The sequence below is a fragment of the Heterodontus francisci genome, chromosome 17, assembly GCF_036365525.1.
Source record: "Heterodontus francisci isolate sHetFra1 chromosome 17, sHetFra1.hap1, whole genome shotgun sequence".
Classification (NCBI taxonomy): Eukaryota; Metazoa; Chordata; class Chondrichthyes; order Heterodontiformes; family Heterodontidae; genus Heterodontus; species Heterodontus francisci.
This window is the reverse complement of record NC_090387.1, coordinates 56950030-56972757: the sequence shown is the minus strand read 5'-3', so window position 1 is coordinate 56972757 and position 22728 is coordinate 56950030.

Here is a 22728-nt window from a genome sequence, read left to right as displayed (position 1 = left end):
ATGTGGAGTAATCAGTTCAGCCATGAACATATTGAATGGTGGAACAGGCTCGAAGGGCGGAGTGGCTTACTCCTGCTCCTAATTCGCATGTCCATATGTTTGCGAGTGCTCCTACGTGGTGTGATCCCTGCAACAGGAACCGGACTGGAGGCAGGCTGCTGATTAGGCTGCCTCTTGGCCTGTGATGACTTTGGCAGGTGTCTTCTGGCTGTCTGAGGCCTGGATGGCCCCAGCGACCTAAACATGTCCTGCACTGATGCAGGACTCTCCTCAGGCATCGCAGCTATTGAAGCTGGGCTCACTGGCAGAGGGGCTGAAGAGCCGGTGTCCACACTCAGTGTGGCCTAAGGGGAGCCCCCAGATGTGGATAGCAGCCTCTCCTCCTCCATTTGAAGGCTCGCTTGAACCTCCCTCCTATGCAGAGATGGAGCAGGAGTAGTCTCTAGGTTTCTGCTCCTTCCCTGCTGCATTGAGCTCATGGCCAAGGCAGATCTGCATGCATCTGTGGGATCTGGGTCTCCATGAGGGTTTCCAACCTCTCGATGGAGGAAGCCATGTGCTCACGTGCCTGGGACATAGCAGCAGTCATAACATGGATGGATTTCTCCACAGTCCACTCATGGCTGCGCATGGCTGCTGGAATCTCTGCTAGATGTTGCCTTACCTGTCTCTGCAACTCGAGCATGCCTTGTGCTGTTGACACCAGAGGCTTATCATCGGTCTGGGGTTCAACATGGGACTGGCCACCCACAGTCCTCCAACTGTCAGAGGCCTCAGCTGTCTCAGTCTCAGCCAGCTGCTTGGATGTGTGTGTGGTGCTCCCAGCAGCTTCTGCCCTGATTCTAATGCCAAGCGGGTAACCACCGGTGTGAATGTATCTGCGCTGGTAGAAGGTGCAGGAAAGTCATGGGATGGTACATCCTCTGAGTGTCCTCCTCCTCAGAGGTTGACGACTGTCCCCCTGTGGCTGCGGAACCCTGTGCACACTGACCTGCATGAGAGAACACAAGCATGTGTGGGTTAGGCTCTGTAGATCTCCTTATGCGAACCATGCGTAATGTAGGTCTCCAACATGAATGAGTATGCTGATGGGAGCCAATCCTCACTCTATTGTGCAGGGACTCTAGTGTCCCTGTCTGATATAGTGCGGCCACCCTGGGTGCCTGTCAGCTCCAATGCCTTTTCCTTGGCAGAGGTGAGAGGGCATAGATCTGGAACTCTTCCACAAGTCCGGGCGTCTCCCTCCTCTTGTGGGCCCTCTTGTCCTGCAAGAGGAAGGATGGAGATATTAGAGCATGGCAGTGAAGTCAACATGACAGTTCTGCTAATGTCAGCCCACTGTTCCCAACTGGGGGATCTGAGATCCCTTATGCCGACACACTGTCAGGAGGGTTTGGAGGGTGGGTGCGTTATGAAGGAAGATGGCCTGTGGCCAAAATGCAGCCTTGCATCTGTCAGGATGAGATAAAACCGGGCCCCTCTGCCATTGCCGTTGGAGGGCTTTTTAAAAATTCATTCAAGGGATGTGGGCGTCGCTGGCCAAGCCAGCATTTATTACCCATCCCGAATTGCCCTTGAGAAGGTGGTGGTGAGCTGCCTTCTTGAACCGCTGCAGTCCATATGGGGTAGGTACACCCAAAGTGCTGTTAGGAAGGGAGTTCCAGGATTTTGACCCAGCGACAGTGAAGGAACGGCGATATAGTTCCAAGTCAGGATGGTGTGTCACTTGGAGGGGAACTTGCAGGTGGCGGTGTTCCCATGCATTTGCTGCTCTTGTCCTTCTAGTTGGTAGAGGTCGCGGGTTTGGAAGGTGCTGCCTAAGGAGCCTTGGTGCATCTTGTAGATGGTACACACTGCTGCCACAGTGCGTCGGTGGTTGAGAGAGTGAATGTTTGTAGATGGGGTGCCAGTCAAGTGGGCTGCTTTGCCCTGTATGGTGTCGAGCTTCTTGAGTGTTGTTGGAGCTGCACCCATCCAGGCAAGTGGAGAGTATTCCATCACACTCCTGACTTGTGCCTTGTAGATGGTGGACAGGCTTTGGGGAGTCAGAAGGTGAGTTACTCGCTGCAGAATTCCTAGCCTCTGACCTGCTCTTGTAGCCACGGTATATATATGGCTACTCCAGTTCAGTTTCTGGTCAATGGTAGCCCCTAGGATGTTGATAGTGGGGGATTCAGCTATCGTAATGCCATTGAATGTCAAGGGGAGATGGTTAGATTCTCTCTTGTTGGAGATGGTCAATGCCTGGCACTTGTGTGGTGCGTATGTTACTTGCCACTTATCAGCCCAAGCCTGGATATTGTCCAAGTTTTGCTGCATTTCTACACGGACTACTTCAGTTGTGAATGGTGCTGAACATTGTGCAATTATCAGCGCACATCCCCACTTCTGACTTTATTATTGAAGGAAGGTCATTGATGAAGCAGCTGAGATGGTTGGGCCTAGGACACTACCCTAAGGAATTCCTGCAGTGATGTCCTGGATCTCAGATGATTGACCTCCAACAACCACAACCATCTTCCTTTGCACTAGGTATGACTCCAGCCAGTGTAGGGTTTTCCCCCTGATTCCCATTGACCTCAGTTTTGTTAGGGCTCCTTGATGCCATACTCGGTCAAATGATGCCTTGATGTCAAGGGCAGTCACTCTCGCATCACCTCTTGAGTTCAGCTCTTTTGTCCATGTTTGAACCAAGGCTGTAATGAGGTCAGGAGCTGAGTGGCCCTGGCGGAACCCAAACTGAGCGTCACTGAGCAGGTTATTGCTAAGCAAGTGCCACTTGATGGCACTGTTGATGACACCTTCCATCACTTTACTGATGATTGAGAGTAGGCTGATGGGGCGGTAATTGGCCGGATTGGACTTGTCCTGCTTTTTGTGTACAGGACATACCTGGGCAATTTTCCACGTTGCAGGGTAGATGCCAGTGTTGTAGCTGTACTGGAACAGCTTGGCTAGGGGCGCAGAAAGTTCTGGAGCACAGGTCTTCAGTACTATTGCCGGAATATTGTTAGGGCCCATAGCCTTTGCAGAATCCAGTGCCTTCAGTCGTTTCTTGATATCACGCGGAGTGAATCGAATTGGCTGAAGTCTGGCATCTGTGATGCTGGGGACTTCAGGAGTTGGCCAAGATGGATCATCAACATGGCACCTCTGGCTGAAGATTGTTGCAAATGCTTCAGCCTCATCTTTTGCACTGATGTGCTGGGCTCCCCCATCATTGAGGATGGGGATATTTGTGGAGCCATCTCCTCCCGTTAGTTGTTTAATTGTCCACCACCATTCACAACTGGATGTGGCAGGACTGCAGAGCTTAGATCTGATCCGTTGGCTATGGGATCGTTTAGCTCTGTCTATCGCATGCTGCTTACGCAGTTTGGCACGCAGATAGTCCTGGGTTGTAGCTTCACCAGGTTGAAACCTCATTTTGAGGTATGCCTGGTGCTGCTCCTGGCATGCACTCCTGCACTCTTCATTGAACCAGGGTTGGTCTCCTGGCTTGATGGTAATGGTAGAGTGGGGGATATGCCGGGCCATGAGGTTACAGATTGTGGTTGAGTACAATTCAGCTGCTGCTGATGGCCCACAGCGCCTCATGGATGCCCAGTTTTGCATTGCTAGATCTGTTCGAAATGTATCCCATTTAGCACGGTGGTAGTGTCACACAACACGAAGGAGGGTATCCTCAATGTAAAGACGGGACTTTGTCTCCACAACGACTGTGCGGTGGTCACTCCTACCAATACTGTCATGGACAGATGCTTCTGCGGCAGGCAGATTGGTGAGGACGAGGTCAAGTATGTTTTCCCCACTTGTTGGTTCCCTTACCACCTGCCGCATACCCAGTCTGGCAGATATGTCGCATGGTTGCGTCGGGCCGGCCATCCACATCACATTTGGGAATGGTGTCCGTTTCCAGGTCTGCCATCAGGACCAGCGGCGGGCTCACAGAATTCAGGCATGAGGCCACCCAGTTTTGATATGTTGCTGGATTTTCCAAAGCTCTGATAATAATAGTTATTACCCATGTATCATTGCGAGCGCTACATCAAGGTACCTTCCTACATTTGAGGGGTGCTTGAGAAGATCATTGGAGTCTAGAAGGGGTGATAACTCTGCCTTGATCGACATCGAGGGGCTTTGCAATAGAGTGTTTACAGTAACGTTTCCGCATTGGGTGCAATTGGCAATCAGGGCATAAATTGCACTCCCAATTGCACTGTTTTTCTAAATTGAAGCTATGGTTCAAATTTCTGCTTAAACTCATTTGCATAAACATAAGATTTTCCATAAACCAGTGCAATCGGGCTGTGTTTTAGAACTGTTTATTTTTCCCCTTGCATTAAAAATATTCCATGATGCATTTAAGAGTGATAAACCCGTGCAGTTTTATTAATACTGCTTAAAAATGGGTTATTACAGAAAATAAGCATTTTTAATAAGTGTCCAGTCCAATACCTGTGAGTAACCCAATTTTAAATAACTAAAAAATGAATTTAAAGGACTATATGGAACCATTTACTGATGTACTCTAGGCAGTTTCTCATTAAATTAAATATTATTGTCACAAAACCGTGCTTTATGCCGAATGATGATTTTTAATCCACCAGCTGGAAACCTGAATTGAATTTTTTAAAAAGAAACTAAAGGTGAATCGATGCTTACAGCTAAAGATGACTATCTCAATTTGCATCACTACCTTCCATATTCCAGTACATTGAGATGGAGACACCGGGCTGAATTTAAAGAGCCCGCTGCCAATCTCGGCGGCGAGCTCAGAAAATGGCGGGCTGCATGCCAAAGAACTATCACAATCTCAAGCGCAGTGGCTCATTTAAATAGCCGGGGCAGACCACCTCCCCGCAATCTCATGGAGGGGGCAGGCTCACCGTCCCCAGCAATGGCGTCAACTGCCTGTGCGCAGGTGTTGGCATCACTTTTAAAGGGCAGCCAACCCTGCCAGCATATTTAAATTTTTAAAGAAATATCCCCCCCAAAATTAAAGGAATGAATTTCTTATGCCTCTTTCCCACCTCCCCATAACAATTACAATAATTAATTGCCCCCCACAAAACACTTACCTTTTAAATGTGACCTAGCCCACCCCCCAGACTGCACAAAGTTTGAACTTCAACCCTCCCCACCATCCCCTACACCCATTATGTGTATTTGACCCCGTTTGCCCCCTCCCGCACTGAAAATCTTACCTCCTCTCCCCTCCCCACCAGTGTCATGCCACCTTTCCCTGGACGGGGAATGGAAGCCGCAGGAGTGCCAGCTGCCGTGCCGAAGATCGCGGCGGGCCCTCAAAATTGCAAGTGAGTGTATTAGAATTTATTTATTCACTTGATTAACAAATGTTAAGAAGTTTCCCGTCGCCCAGCGGCTGGGGGTGCGGTTTCCATGGAGCCTCACTGCCACCGGGAGGATCAGGCCAGGCCCTGCCGGCATCCAAGTCCATGGCATGCCTCATCTGGAGCCATCTTCATGCCCACCGCCCCCACCCCCGCCATGGATCATGATGTCAAGTGCTTTTTAAAATCCAGCCCGCCATGTCGGGAAAGACCCATCAGGGACAATGACCAGGGGAATCTGAGTAATCCACATATCCTGTTCCCATTCGCAGGGCATCAAGACCATCACCTGAGGTTCTCAACTGGTAGAGATGAACTACTCAACCTAATCACTTGAACAATGGGATCCTAGCTGTGAGAAGGGGATTCCTAGACATGGATTAATTAAGTTGCAAGAGGGAATACACTAATAATGACCATGCTTGAATCACTGAGTGATGGACATGTGACAGGCCCCCCTTTTGTTTCCTTGAGCTTCTCTGCAGTAAGGAGACAAGTAGCTAATGCTGATAAGAAAAGACTCGAGTGGGGTCGCTCCTTCCTTTCTCTCTCTCCAACCCACCTTGCAAACTTTGAATCTTGCCTGCTGACCGTGACCACCCAGGGACACCCCTGCTGCAGACAGAGACTCCTTAAAGGAAATCAGCCACACTGCTGTCTCCAGGAGAACCACCGAATTCAGCCTGAAGCCAGCCGAGTCACCAAACTTCACAGTCTGTATACCCTTTTTATTTCTCTGGACTCTTAATTTGACCAATGTATCCTTCCTCATTCTGTAACCTATTTGTGTGTGTGTGTGTGTGTGAAAGTCGGAACATATTTTCTTATTTTACTTAGAATGGTTTAAGTACATTAAAGCAAACTTTTGTAAACTCGAGAAAACCTGTCCAACTTGTTCTTTTATGATCACAGTGCATAAATAGTTAAACACTCACTGAATTGGCTAGTCTATCCTTTTCAAAAAAAGAAGTAAACCTTTTGCGATCAAACAAGGAGAGGGAAAAGAGGGGAACCATTCAACCACTCCTCACCTGATTTATAACATGATTTAATATTTTTCAGGGCATTTGCACCTGTAAAAAAGCTTAGTTTGAAGCAACTCCTCGAAAGGTCACAAATTGGTGGAAATTTGCTACGGTGGTTAATTTGATCTGGGGCGTGGCCAATTTTTTGGCCAGGGCTGGGTCCCAGCACATTGTTTTTTTAGCCAACGTAAAAGACCACAGCATCGAATTGTGCTGGATGTAACTTGTGCTTGAAATTTCTCAATCTTTTGTGCTGGTTTGGCTGATTTCGGGTGACCCAGTGCAACCTAGCAGAAATTCTACCTCCACATATTGCCCATAGCATGTAGCTTGACGTGTCCTGCACAACCTTGCCATCCAAAACGGCCTGGACATGGAGATTCCTAAGAATGCAGCCCTAGCTGCTTTGGACAGGGCTAAGAAAGTTCAGCAAGATGGTTTCGCAATATTGTGTGTCTGACTTCAGGCTAATTCAAGGCTACCTAATAATGGTTCCAGTAACAATATTTGTTTGACTGGATCACTCATCTCTTCAGCAAAGGCAAGCACTCACAAAAGCTTCAAAGTCAATTCAAAGGAAATTATTCTGTTTTGGTATTCGCCATTAATTTCATGGCCCACTAAAACATTCCCCTCTACTGGCAACAAAACCTTTTCCACGCATAAGGGAGCTAGCAGAAAAGAAAATATTCTGGAAAAGGAAGAAGTCATTGTTCACATGGGAACCAATTACATAGGAAAAAGTTAGGTTGAGGCCCCTCAAGAGGAGTTTGTGGAGATAACTGCTACATTAAAGAGCTACAGGGTAGTATCCTCAGATGAATTCCAGTTGCACACACTAGGGAGAACCAGACTTTAGACACTTCAATCTATGGTTTCAGGGATAGGCTCAAAGGGAAACTTTCAGATTCCTAGGGCAATGGAACCAGGATGCGAAAGTAGTCAACCAAACAGGGCATTGGATAAGTACGTTAAAAAGGAATAATACAAAACGACGTAGAGAAAGGGCTGGGAAGTGGGTTCTTGTTAAAGAACCAGAACTGGTACAGGAATAATGGGGCAAACAGCTGCCTTCTGCATTCTAAATTTTATAATTCATTGAGGCAAGTTCATATTTTACCAATGCTAGAAGTATTCCCACCAAGCAGGTAAGAATAAATTTACCCCCAAGGATTGGGAGGATTATGGAAAGCAACAAAAAGGAGACTAAGGGATAGGAAAAAAGAAGTATGAGGAGAAAGCTTACTGATGATATCAAGAATATTAATGAAGCTTTCTTTGAGTGCATCTTAAAGAAGGAACTGAGTCCATTAAACCAGATTTAGGTAAGAGTGTCGGAGAGGGCAAGGATATGCCAACAGTGCTAAATTAATATTTTCCTTCCGTTTTTACAGTGAAGGGGAATATAATGGGCTGAATTTTCACCACGGAGGTGGGAAACAGGAGCTAAGTTTGTTTTCGGGTCAGAAAATTACCTCCAGTGGGAAACTGATTAAAGTTACGATTTTCACAGGAGTGACCCTTAATTGATATGGAGATGGGTTTTCTGTCCACTTAGAGATAGTTTGGACAGGATGGAGGTGGGTCAGATGAAATGTGGGACTTATTTAGACTCCCACTCCAGGGCTCGTGCACAAAAATCAAGGTTGACATTTCAGTGCAGTACTGACAGAGCATTGCACTGTCGGAGATGCCATCTTTCGGATGAGACCTTAAAACCAAGGCCCCATTTGCCTGTTCTGGTGGATGTAAAAGATCCCATGGCACTATTTTGAAAAAGAGCAGGGGAGTTATCTCTGGTGTCACGGCCAATATTTATCCCTCAATCAACATCACAAGAACAGATTATCTGGTCATTGCTGTTTGTGGGAGTTTGCTGTGTGCATACTGGCTGACATGTTTCATACATTACAACAGTGACTACACTTCAAAAAATACTTCATTGGCTGTAAAGCACTTTGAGTCGTTTGGTGGTTGTGAAAGGCGCTATATAAATGCCAGTCTTTCTTTTCTTTTTCCCTACGGCAGCCATCACTGAGGCTGCTGTTTGTCCTCAGGGAGAGATCTGCAGTTTGTGCCAAAACCTTACACAGCATCAAAGGGAAGTGAGATGTCACAGGAGAACCGGAGGGCTGGCACCTGGGGCAGGGTTACCCTTCATCAATGCCGACCTAGATCTTATATTGGAGGCTGTGAGGGAAAGGAAGGAGGTCCACTTGCCAGAGGGTGGCAGGAGGAGGCCACCATGTCACGGGGATCACTAAGTACGTCACAGGGTTGTCTTCTTACTGTCTCTGTCTACTGCTTTCCTCTATTTGCATTGCATAAATGATGACATTTAAAGCCAGATGTCTGGGACTCCTTTTATTGCTGCTGTGATGGGAAAAGAGATAATGGGATTCTCCATGGTGAGGGCAAGGTTTCTGGGCAGATGTGTTTCCTTCATTAACAGTAAGTGGATAGATGTTCCAGGCTACATCTTCCATGCATGCGTTAGCACTGGTATCTTAGACGCCCTACAATGACATGCCCTCAGCCTGGGTCAGAGGGGTCAGTTGAAATGTTCCTGAATCAGGAGAACCTCGATATTCATGGCATCCTGACGAGCCCTTCGTGCCCCAAGCCATACCTGGCCACCACGTCGTACAGCAGGGACACCTCTCTCTTCAGCATCACCTTCCTCCACCTCCATTTCCTTCTCCTCTCTCACGTCCTGCTTCTGCTCTTCTCCTGATGAGCTAACTCCTTCCAGGGCCTCATCATCCTCAATGTCCACACCTCTCTGGAGGGCCATATTATGGAAAGTGCAACAGACCACCACAATGACCGAGACCTTTGCATGAGGGTGTTGGAGGGCGTCAGCCAACCGGTCGAAGCACTGGAATTGCAGCTTCAGAAGCTGGATGGACTGCTCAATGATTGTTCTACTGAGCAGGTGACATTGGCTGTTTCGCCTCTGTACCTCTGTCTGGGGCTCCTGTAGAAGGGTGAATAACCGTCTCTTCAAGGGATATCCCTTGTCCCCTAGAATCCATTCACGCACTTTGGGGGTTGGAGTGAATATCTAAGGCAGCGTCAAATGGCAGAGGATGAAGGAATCATTGCACCTTCCAGGAAAGTGAGCACACACGTAAGGTGAGAGTGATTGCCCCTGATATCAAGGCAGCATTTGACCGACTGTTGCATGAAGAAGCCCATGCCAAATTGAAGTCAATGGCAATCAGTGGGAAAACTCTCCACTGGTTGGAGTCATACCTAGCACAAAAGAAGATGGTTATGGTTGTGGTTGTTGGAGACCAATCATCTCAACCCAGGAAATTACTGCAGCAGTTCCTCAGCTGCTTCATCAATGACCTTCCCTCCATTATAAGGTCAGAAGTGAGAATGTTTGCTGATGATTGCACAATATTCAGTCCCATTCATAACTCATCAGATACTGAAGCAGTCCCTGTCCAGAGACCTAGACGACATTCAGGCTTGAGCTGATAAGTGGCAAGTAACATTCGCATCACACAAGTGCCAGGCAATGACCATACCCTAGAAGAGAGAATCTAGCCATCTCCCCTTGACATTCAACAGCATTACCATCGCTGAATCCCCCACTATCAACATTCTGAGGGTTACCATTGACCAGAAATTGAACTGGACCAGCTACATAAATACTGTGGCTACAAGAGCAGGTCAGAGGCTGGGAATTTGCACCATCTACAAGGCACAAGTCAGGCGTGTGATGGAATACTCTCCACTTGCCTGGATGAGTGTGGCTCCAACACCACTCAGGAAGCTCAATGCCATCCAAGACAAAGCAGCCCGTTCGACCAGCACCCCATCCACCACCTTAAGCATTCACTCCCTCCACCACAGACACACAGTGGCAGCAGTGTGTATCATATACAAGATACACTGCAGCAACTCACCAAGGCTCCTTCGACAGCACCTTCCAAACCCATGACCTGTACCAACTAGAAGGACAAGGGGAGCAGCCGCATGGGAACATCATCATCTACGAGTTCCCTTCCAAGCCACACATCATCCTGACTTATATATATATCCACGCTCCTTCACTGTCATTGGGTCAAAATCCTGGAACTCGCTCCCTAACAGCCCTGTGGGTGCACCCACACCAGATGGGCTGCAGCGGTTCAAGAAAGCAGCTTACCCGACCTTCTCAAGGGAATTATGGATGGGCAACAAACAGTGGCCTTGCCAGCGACACCCACATCCCATGAAATGAATTTTAAAAAAGACATATGGAGGAAGCTTTTGTTGTGGTTGCAGACCAGTTGAATCTTGAGGGAATGTTGATGAATCTGACCGGCCAGTCACTGGCTGCCTTGATGGCCACATGGTCACATGGGTGCAATTGATGTTGCCCTGCACCTGTGGGAATCCAGCGATGGGGGTGAAACCCATTGCCCTCTGTCCCTGCGAGGCTGTGTCTGTCATGAAATGAATGTACTGACCAGCTCTGGCAAAGAGGGCATCAGTGAGATGCAGTGGTGTGCAGCCGCCTGCGAGATGCGACTAACGTCTGCAGCTGATCCTTGGAAGGAGCCAGAATTGAAAATGTTCAAGGCCACAGTGACTTTAACAACGAGTGGCAGAGCATGGCAAGCAGTGCTACGAGTGTGAGTGGTATCAAGGTCACAGATGTCTGTAACCATCTGGCTGGAGAGTCACAGTCTCCTGTGACACTGGGTCTCGGTCATCTTCAGATAGCTCCATCTTCAGTGGTAGATCCAGTGTTGAGGCTATGGCTTCCGTTGCCTTCCTGCCCCTCCTTTCTCTCCTGTGCCCTCTTGCTGCTCAGGGCTCCGCCCTTCCTGCAAAGGGTGTTGTCCCTCATCGCCACTGGGCCCAAAATCTGACAGTTGTGCCCCCATTGTCAGCTGCAGGCTTCCTTTCGGACAGGTGGCCACCCAATTGTCCTTGTCAGCATTGCCACCTGTTCTTCAGCCCCCGCAATTCCAGAGGATGATGACCCCATTCAAAGCCAGGATGCTGAGTGTCCACTTGCCCCACCACTTGTGCAGCGCCAAGGGCACCTCCTTACCAAATGCGGAGTTCCTTTTTGCCCCGATGACATTCTTATAGGGCTGGAGTGTCTCTCCTGGGGCAGGCATGACTGGTTCCCATCTCTGTACCCGCCTCCCTTCAGCTGATCTGCAACAGACAACGCCTGAAACCCATGCGCCCCTTCAAAATTCCACCCTCCTCCTCCAACAAGCTCTTAACGAGCTTATAAACTATTTTAATTGGCCTCAATAGGGAGCAGAATGGGATTCCTGTTCCACACAAGGCACCCCCCACCTTGATTAACATTGCCAGCACCAGGAACGGCATCCTAAAACTGACAAGCTAGCCAGTACTGGTATTTTCGGGCTCCCTGCCTCCGATCCTGACCTCGGGGTTGGGGGAGCCCAAAGATTCAGCCCAATATCCGAGATACAGGGAAGATACGAGATTAGTGAAGCAGAGAAAGGTATAGATATTAATATAAACAGATAAAATAATGGGAATGAAGCCAGATGAATTTGTAGACCCAGATTACTTCCACCCAAAGATATTAAAAGATATGTGTGCGGAAACTGGGGATGAATTAGTTTGAATTTTCCAAAGCTCGCTGGATTTATGGATGGTAAAAGATTAGTAGCGTTAACCTTTTCTCAAAGAAGAGATAAACTAAGTTATTGCAGGCTAGTGGGTTTAACATCAGTAATGGCAAAACTGCTATAATCCATCATGCAGTGCAAAAAAGGTTTCAAAAAGGCTAACGGGAGGTTGGGCATCATTACAAGACATTTAGAATAAAAAAGCAATTACATGGAGTATTGATGAGACTTCATTTCGAACACTATGCATAGTTTTGAGTGCTATACCTTAGGAAGAATACAATGCTTTTGAAAAAATACCAGCAAATAATGAAAGCATTTTAGAGGGTAAATGAGGAAAACTGTCCTATCTTGTAGGAAAACCTGAAACAAGGAGACATAATCTTAAAATTCGAGCTAAGTTAGTTAAAAGTGAATCCAGAGGAAAACCTCTTTACAATAAGGATTGTGAAAATGTAGAACACATTGCCCAAAGAGGGCCATTGATGGAACGTCAATTGAAATGTTTAAAAGGAGTTAGATACCGACTTGGAAAGTAAGGGTATTCAGGTATATGAAGGTCGAGAAGCACTCCTGAAACACTGATAAGAGAATTGAGCTACTTTGTTATAGCCCTAACTCCAAATAGTGTCCCCATCCAGCAGAAATACAGGCTTGCTGAATTTGCCCTTTGTAGAAAAAGCTGGTAAGTGCAATTAAAAGGACATAGTTGCCATAGCTAATTAAAATTGTGATACAGGTTCAATGTGTCAAATGGCCTATTTTCCTAGAACCTAAGAAAGAAAGAAAAATATAATTTTCATTCATATATAGTACCTTTCACACTTTTGGCATGCCAACACATTTTGCAGCAAATGAATTTACTGTTGAAGGCTAATTTCTATTGCTACATAATAAATGTGACACCCAACTTACGTACAGCAAAGTCTCAAGAGCAACAAATACATGAATGACCATGATAACCTTTTTTGTCAGTATTGGTGAAGAAAACAATGATGGTCAGGGTATCAGAGCTCCTGACTCTTCTTCAAATAATACCATACATCCAGCTTCATAATTAATTTGTGGTTTTGTTCTTATGAAATTTAAGGAAAGTTAGCTTGAGGAACACACTTCCAATATTCTGTGATTGAAATATTTTCCCTTACCTTATCTAATAAACAAGAGCTTCATCCAAAGTTTTCTAACATGTATTAAAAGCCTTCCCTAATAAAATGTGTTATCACAGCTGAAATTGTTACAACAGTCAGGCACATCGCAAGAACCTTTGCACTCTTCCTTATCCATGGCACAATCTCATTTGCATATTTTACCACTGTTGCTGATAATGTGTGCCAGTTGATTAATGTGCTTTGATGCAAAGATACTTGGCATAAACATTTGACTTTTTGATCAATATCTTGTAAGGAAAGTGTCTTTCATTTGGTATACTAAAAAGCAGAAAGGCCCATGATTAATGTAAGTGAATGCTTAGGGTTAGTCAATGCCACAATTTCTGATCCTGATTCCATACCAGAATAAAGAGAGGTCAAACTGGTGTAGATAAATCATTGGGAATTTATTCCAGGTGCGTACTGGTCTTAACAATATCTTTGCTGTGAATCACTTTCCTACCTCTGAGTGCGGCAGTTTCTAACCTGTCCCAGATTTGTTTATTCTTGGTGTATTCTAACTCTTTTGCTGCATTGCTTTCTGTGTTGGCTTCACATCTTTGGAATGTCTGGACTTTAACTTATTTCTATTATATCGACCAATTCAGTGTAAAATTGATTCAGTTCAATTTTGGAACACATCTGAGATGATTTAAATTGATTTTTATGCATCTTTGATCTATAAAGAGAAATCCAATGAGTGCTACAGGAGGTGGAAGGAGATAGTTCAATAAAGGTCATCCAGAAATGCAACTAAGGTCAAGAAAACTGTACTGGTCAACAGGTATTATCTCCCATAAAAGATGCATTTAGTGGTACATTTTAATCTAATAATACATTTTACCTTTCTGAATCATAGTCTGGAGTCAAGATAGGAGTGACTGAAGAGGGACAAATAGTCACTGTGCACTCTGTAAATTTATCTTTTTATAGCCTGCACACTTAAAGTTGACAAAAACATCATGAAAGTATAACCAGCTATTGTACAGGAACTGGGTGCCAGATTGTAATTTTAGTAAGGAATGTATATAAATAATTACCTCCACCCTTATCCTTTGCCTACTGTCAAGACTACAGGTGTTGGTGGGTATTGTTGTGCAGAAAGCAGGTTATTGCTAAGCAAGTGCCACTTGATAGCACTGTCGACGACACCTTCCATCACTTTACTGATGATTGAGAGTAGGCTGATGGGGCGGCAATTGGCCAGGTTGGACTTGTCCTGCTTTTTGTGTACAGGACATACCCGGGCAATTTTCCACATTGCCAGTGTTGTAGCTGTACTGGAACGGCTTGGCTAGGAGCGCAGAAAGTTCTGGAGCGCAGGTCTTCAGTACTATTGGCGGAATGTTGTCAGGGCACATTGCCTTTGCAGTATGCAGTGCCTTCAGTTGTTTCTTGATATCACGCAGAGTGAATCGAATTGGCTGAAGTCTGGCATCTGTGATGCTGGGGACTTCGGGAGGAGGCTGAGATGGATCATCCACTCGGCACTTCTAGCTGAAGATTGTTGCAAATGCTTCAGCTTGATCTTTTGCACTGATGCGCTGGGCTCCCTCATCATTGAGGATGGAGACATTTGTGGAGCCTCCTCCTCCCATTAGTTGTTTAATTGTCCAACACCATTCACGACTGGATGTGGCAGGACTGCAGAGGTTAGATCTGATCCATTGGTTATGGGATCACTTAGCTCTATCGCATGCTGATCATGCTGTTTAGCACGCAGATAGTCCTGTGTTGTAGTTTCACCAGATTGACACCTCATTTTGAGGTATGCCTGGTGCTGCACCTGGCATGCCCTCCTGCACTCTTCATTGAACCAGGGTTAGTCTCCCAGCCTGATGGCAATGGTAGAGGGGGGATATGCCGGGCCATGAGGTTCCAGATTATGGTTGAATACAATTCTGCTGCTGCTGATGGCCCACAGCGTCTCATGGATGCCCAGTTTTGCGTTGCTAGATCAGTTCTGAATCTATTCCATTTAGCACGGTGGTTGTGCCACACAACACAGTGGGCGGCACAGTGGTGCAGTGGTTAGCACCGCAGCCTCACAGCTCCAGCGACCCGGGTTCGATTCTGGGTACTGACTGTGCAAAGTTTGCAAGTTCTTCCTGTGACTGTGCAGGTTTCTGCCAGGTGCTCTGGTTTTCTCCTACAGCCAAAGACTTGCAGGTTGATTAGGTAAATTGGCCATTGTAAATTGCCCCTAGTGTAGGTAGGTGGTAGGGGATGTGATAGGAATATGGGATTAATGTAGGATTAGTATAAATGGGTGGTTGATGGTTGGCACAGACTCGGTGGACCGAAGGGCCTGTTTCAGTGCTGTATCTCTACATAAATAAAAACACAATGGAGGGTATTGTCAATGTGAAGACGGGACTTTGTCTCCATAAGGGCAGTGTGGTGGTCACTCCTACAAATATTGTCATGGACAGATGCATCTGCAGCAGGCAGATTGGTGAGGACAAGGTCAACTGTACTTTTCCCTCTTGTTGGTTTCCTTACCACCTGCCACAGACACAGTCTAGCAGCTATGTCCTTAAGGACTCGGCCAGCTCGGTCAGCAGTGGTGTTACCGAACCACTCTTGGTGATGGACATTGAAGTCCCCCCACCCAGAGTACATTCATAGGCCTCTTCCAAAGACAATCCACAACTGAGAGCCAAGAAATACACAAGAGTTGTACATTCTGATTTTCCTGATCACTGAAAAGTGCCTTCCTTGTGATCAACACTTAATCGGTATGGTCCAGTTGTGCTTGCAAATTCATCCTGTGGGAAGTTGTAGAGGGAAAACAATATCCTATCATTCTGCATTGTAATGTACCAGCATGATAGCACTCTATAATAGCTTAGCGTTGCCAACCATCCAAGATTGCCCTGGAATCTCCAGGCAGCAAAGATTTATCTCCAGGACATTGCTGCAAGCAACCCAGGAGGAAAATCATTTGGCCATTAAAAAATTCTGTTTTAAAAAAGATTTTTGAACACTTTTGTTTATTAATTTTTTAAAAAATCAAACATGGGAAAGATGACTGTTTGACAATCTGTCAAGGCTCATCCAATTAGTTGATGAAGATTCCATTCACTCTGTTTGCACAGTCAGGAAGCCAATAGTGAAAGTGTGGACGTGGGACTGTTGCAAGCAGCAGGTCATGTGATGAAACTTCCAGGAATATGTCCAGCGAGAATTGGCCACACTATGACATCTCCATGAGGTACCTTCCCAGTTCACAAAACAACTCGCCTTGTGAAAAACCATGAAGAAGACCCTTCTATTGCTCTGAAATGCAGTATATCAGAACACTATAGTGTTGAACCAGTGGAACTGTTAGAGAACTGTTTCAAATGGATCACTACCTAACATAATTTCGGCAAAAATAGTGTATAAGACATGTACTCAGTCCTTTACTGTTTCTTAATTGTATTAATGACTGAAAAAACTTTACAGTCATTCAAAAGTTATATACAGATGTGCATTACAAATTAAATTATGTACAGATGATTTTGTTGTATTTCAGACACAGGTATCCATGAAGACCATTGAAAAGAGTTTAAGTAAGGATATGGCTAAGGTTTCACAGTGGTTAAATGTGACTCTAAATATCCAGATAAAAGAAAATCATTACTAATCTGATCCAAGCAGTCCCATGCCTGGGTTAATAACATTCTCTAAATGGAAATAATGGATTCAATCAAATATCAATAGTTACACCTAGATAATATACTTCCTTTTAAATCATGCTATTCAAATTAACTAGCAAAGTTATTTGTTTAAGTATTTAGCCACTGCCTTGTGCAAAAGATAAACTTGGCTCTACACAAATGCTCAAATCCACCTTCAATTAAACAATGATCTGTGGACATGTTAGTAAAATATAAAGTATTTGGACTGCAAAGGCACAGCTGTTCTATGAAATAAAACATGCAGAATAGTGTCAATATGTGATCACTATACTTCCAGACAGCCATAGTGATGGACTATTGTTTAAATACTTTCACCACAGACTATGTAACAGGAATATTCCAGCCTCAAAGCAAATTTACAAATTTCTCAAACAAGGCAGACCAAGAGTATTTTTTTTTAAACCATGCCAAATTACCCTTTTGCAGCAGTACCAAGCAACTCCTAATCTAACATTAAATGGATGGTCTTACAATACTTTGAAACTCTAGCCACATAGGAGCTTACACTTTGAAATGCAACATTCCTGATTAATCACAGTGATCAGCATAATTGCATCTGGTGTTCTAACTGTAAGTAGCAGTTACACTAAAAGAATGCCCTTTGAGTGTAAATCTATTGTGAATAAGCTTTCAGGCTTAATAAGCAATTTTCTAAGAAATGGTATTTGAATAAATAAATAATTGTTGAAATTTCCATGAGGAATGACATCATCGGCCGTGTATGTCAGTTAGATGATGATGTAGTTGGCATCATCATTGCTAATTATGAACTCCAAGGAACTTAAATATGGGATCCTCCTTTTGTATGTAGCTTGTGCCAATGGAAACTGCATTTTGCAGTAGTTGCTGATGAAAAAACAGATTTGGGTTGGTACTAGAAAAAAAACTGCAGTTATATTAAGGTTGATGGTGCCAGTGATAATGAATACAGATATAAATGTATCAAAAAGGGTTTCCAGAAAGAATCAGCATTGATGGGTACAGCCAATATTTGATGAGACAAAGGTCTTACAGAGTTGTAATTAAGCAATTGGGCCACAAATTGTTTTCATTTTAAATTCAACAAAGGTGGAGACAAAATAAAATAGTTAAACAAGAATGCAGGGCTGGATTTTATAAGGCGGTGAGTCTCAAAAATGGCTGCCTGCCTGCATGGACCACACGACAAAGAGCCGCCGCGATTCCAAGCGTGGCGGCTCATTTAAAAAGCTGGGGCGAGCCGTTTCCACCCCCGCCCCCCCCATCACGTGCAGGGTGGGGGCGACGGGCTGTCCATCCCTACCAGCTATCATTCTATCTTAAAGATAGAATGAACTAAATTAAGTAAAAACATTTTTTTAACCCCTCGCCCACTCGCCAATAACAATTAAGTGAATTATTTGCCCTTTCCCCCAAATAAACACCATCTGACCTTCCCCCCGCAAACTGCATAAACTTTAAATGACAACACTTCCCACCATCCGCTACACCCATGACATCACCGCACCGCCCCCATCCCCTGCCTCACCAGTGTTTTGCCTCGCTTTCCTGGATGGAGATCTGAAAGTGCGGGAATGCTGGCCGCCAGGCTGAAGTTCGCAGCAGGACATCAGGAGGTGACGTAGGTTTATTGAAATTAACTATAGAAACATAGAAAATAGAAGCAGGAGTAGGCCATCCGGCCCTTCGAGCCTGCTCCGCCATTCACTATGATCATGGCTGATCATCCAACTCAGTAACCTGTTCCCGCTTTCCCCCCATATCCTTTGATCCCTTTTGCCCCAAGAACTATATCTAACTCCTTCTTGAAAACATGCAATGTTTTGGCCTCAACTGCTTTCTGTGGTACCGAATTCCACAGGCTCACCACTCTCTGGGTGAAGAAATTTCTCCTCATCTCAGTCCTGAAAGGTTTACCCCGTATCCTTAGACTATGACCCCTGGTTCTGGACTCCCCCACCATCGGGAACATCCTTCCTGCATCTACCCTGTCAAGTTAGAATTTTACAGGTTTCTATGAGATCCCCCCTCACTCTTCTGAACTCCAGCGAATATAATCCTAACCGACTCAATCTCTCCTCATACATCAGTCCCACCATCCCAGAAATCAGTCTGGTAAATCTTTGCTGCACTCCTTCTATAGCAAGAACATCCTTCCTCAGATAAGGAGACCAAAACCGCACACAATATTCCAGGTGTGGCCTCACCAAAGCCCTGTATAACTGCAGCAAGACATCCCTGCTCCTGTACTCGAATCCTCTCGCTCTGAAGGCCAACATACCATTTGCCTTTTTTACCGCCTGTTGCACCTGCATGCTTACCTTCAGCGACTGGTGTACGAGAACACCCAGGTCTCATTACATATTCCCTTCTCTCAGTTTATAGCCGTTCAGATAATAATCTGCCTTCCAGTTTTTGCTACCAAAGTGGATAACCTCACATTTAGCCACATTGTACTGCATTTGCCATGCATTTGCCCACTCACTTAACTTGTCCAAATCACCCTGAAGCCTCTCTGCATCCTCCTCACAACTCACCCTCCCACCCAGTTTTGTGTCATCTTCAAATCTGGAGGTATTACATTTAGTTGCCTCATCTAAATCATTAACATATATTTTGAATAGGTGGGGTCCTAGCACCGATCCCTGCGGTACCCCACTAGTCACTGCCTGCCATTTGGAAAAAGACTCGTTTATTCCTAGGCTTTGTTTCCTGTCTGCCAAACAATTTTCTAGCCATCGCAATGCACTACCCCCAATACCATGCACTTTAACTGTACACTCTAACCTCTTATGTGGGACTTTGTCGAAAGCCTTCTGAAAGTCCAAATAAACCACATCCACTGGCTCCCCCTCATCAACTCTACTAGTTACATCCTCGAAGGATTCTAGTAGATTTGTCAAGCATGATTTGCCTTTCGTAAATCCATGCTGACTCTGTCCCATTCGACCACTGTTCTCCACGTGCTCTGCTATTACATCTTTGATAATGGATTCTAGAATTTTCCCCACTACCGACGCCAGGCTGACTGGTCTATAATTCCCTGTTTTCTCTCTACCTCCCTTTTTAAATAGTGGGGTTACATTAGCTACCCTCCAATCTGTAGGAACTGTTCCAGAGTCTATAGAATCTTGAAAGATAACCACCAATGCATCCACTATTTCTAGGGCCACTTCTTTAAGTACTCTGGGATGTAGATTATCAGGCCCTGGGGATTTATCGGCCTTCAATCCCATCAATTTCCCCAACAGCATTTCTCTACTAATACTGATTTCCTTCAGTTCCTCCCTCTCACTAAACCGTGTGCCCCAACACTTTTGGTATGTTATTTGTGTCCTCCTTTGTGAAGACAGAACCAAAGTATGCATTTGGTTGGTCAGCCATTTCTTTGTTCCCCATAATAAATTCCCCCGTTTCTAACTGTAATGGACCTACATTTGTCTTCACCAATCTTTTTCTCTTCACATACCTTCAGAAACTTTTACAGTCAGTTTTTATGTTCCCCGCAAGCTTCCTCTCGTACTCTATTTTACCCTTCTTAATCAATCCCTTGGTCCTCCTTTGCTGAATTCTAAACTGCTCCCAATCCTCAGGTCTGTTGTTTTTTCTGGCAAATTTGTATGCCTCTTCCTCGGATCTAAGGCTATCTCTAATTTCCCTTGTAAGCCATGGTTTGGCTATCCTTCCCATTTTACTTTTGCGCCAGACAGGAATAAACAATTGTTGCAGTTCATCCATGCGCGCTTTGAATGTTTGCCATTTGCTATCCACTGTCATCCCTTTAAGTAACATTTCCCAATCCATCATAGCCAACTCGCACCTCATACCTTCGTAGTTTCCTTTACTAAGATTCAGGACCCTAGTCTCAGAATCAACTACGTCACTCTCCATCTTGATGAAGAATTCTATCATATTATGGTCGCTCGTCCCCAAGGGATCTCGCACAACTAGATTGTCAATTCTTCTTCTTCTTATTCTTTCACCTCCTTGTCTCGGGAGACAATGGGTAAGCGCCTGGAGGTGGTCAATGGTTTGTGGAGCAGCGCCTGGAGTGGCTATAAAGGCCAATACTAGAGTGACAGACTCTTCCACAGGTGCTGCAGAAAAAATTGGTTGTCGGGGCTGTTACACAGTTGGCTCTCCCCTTGCGCTTCTGTCTTTTTTCCTGCCAACTGCTAAGTCTCTTCAACTCGCCACACTTTAGCTCCGCCTTTATGGCTGCCCGCCAGCTCTGGTGAACGCTGGCAACTGACTCCCATGACTTGTGATCAATGTTACAGAACTTCATGTCGCGTTTGCAGACATCTGTAAAGCGGAGACATGGACGGCCGGTAGGTCTGATACCAGTGGCGAGCTCGCTGTACAATGTGTCCTTGGGGATCCTGCCATCTTCCATGCGGCTCACATGGCCAAGCCATCTCAAATGCTGCTGACTCAATAGGGTGTATAAGCTGGAGATGTTGGCCGCCTCGAGGACTTCTGTGTTGGAGATGCGGCCCTGCCACCTGATGCCAAGGATTCTCTGGAGGCAGTGAAGATGGAACGAATTGAGACGTCGCTCTTGGCTGACATACGTTGTCCAGGCCTCACTGCCGTAGAGCAAGGTACTGAGGACACAGGCTTGATACACTCGGACTTTGTGTTCCGTGTCAGTGCGCCATTTTCCCACACTCTCTTGGCCAGTCTGGACATAGCAGAGGAAGCCTTTCCCATACGCTTGTTGATTTCTGCATCGAGAGACAGGTTACTGGTGATAGTTAAGCCTAGGTAGGTGAACTCTTGAACCACTTCCAGAGCGTGGTCACCGATATTGATGGATGGAGCATTTCTGACGTCCTGTCCCATGATGTTCATTTTCTTGAGGCTGAGGGTTAGGCCAAATTTGTTGCAGGCAGCTGCAAACCTATCGATGAGACTCTGCAGACACTCTTCAGTGTGAGATGTTAATGCAGCATCGTCAGCAAAGAGGAGTTCCCTGATGAGGACTTTCCGTACTTTGGTCTTCACTCTTAGGCGGGCAAGGTTGAACAACCTGCCACCTGATCTTGTGTGGAGCAAAATTCCTTCTTCTGAAGACTTGAACGCATGTGAGAGCAGCAGGGAGAAGAAAATCCCAAACAGGTAGGTGCGAGAACACAGCCCTGTTTCACGCCACTCAGGATAGGAAAGGGATCTGACGAGGCGCCGCTATGCTGAATTGTGCCTTTCATATTATCATGGAATGAGGTGATGATACTTAGTAGCTTTGGTGGACATCCAATCTTTTCTCGAAGTCTGAAGAGACCACGTCTGCTGACGAGGTCAAAGGCTTTGGTGAGATCAATGAAAGCAATGTAGAGGGGCATCTGTTGTTCGCGGCATTTCTCCTGTAGCTGACAAAGGGAGAACAGCACGTCAATGGTCGATCTCTCTGCTCGAAAGCACACTGTGCCTCAGGGTAGACACGCTCGGCCAGCTTCTGGAGCCTGTTTAAAGCGAAGACTCGAGCGAAGACTTTCCCCACTATGCTGAGCAGGGAAATTCCACGGGAGTTGTTGCAGTCACCGCGGTCACCTTTGTTTTTATAGAGGGTGATGATATTGGCATCGCGCATGTCCTGTGGTACCGCTCCCTCGTCCCAGCACAGGCAAAGCAGTTCGTAGAGTAGATTAGATTAGAGATACAGCACTGAAACAGGCCCTTCGGCCCACCGAGTCTGTGCCGACCATCAACCCCCCATTTATACTAATCCTACACTAATCCCATATTCCTACCAAACATCCTCACCTGTCCCTATACTTCCCTACCACCTACCTATACTAGTGACAATTTATAATGGTCAATTTACCTACCAACCTGCAAGTCTTTTGGCTTGTGGGAGGAAACTGGAGCACCCGGAGAAAACCCACGCAGACACAGGGAGAACTTGCAAACTCAAAGTGCTG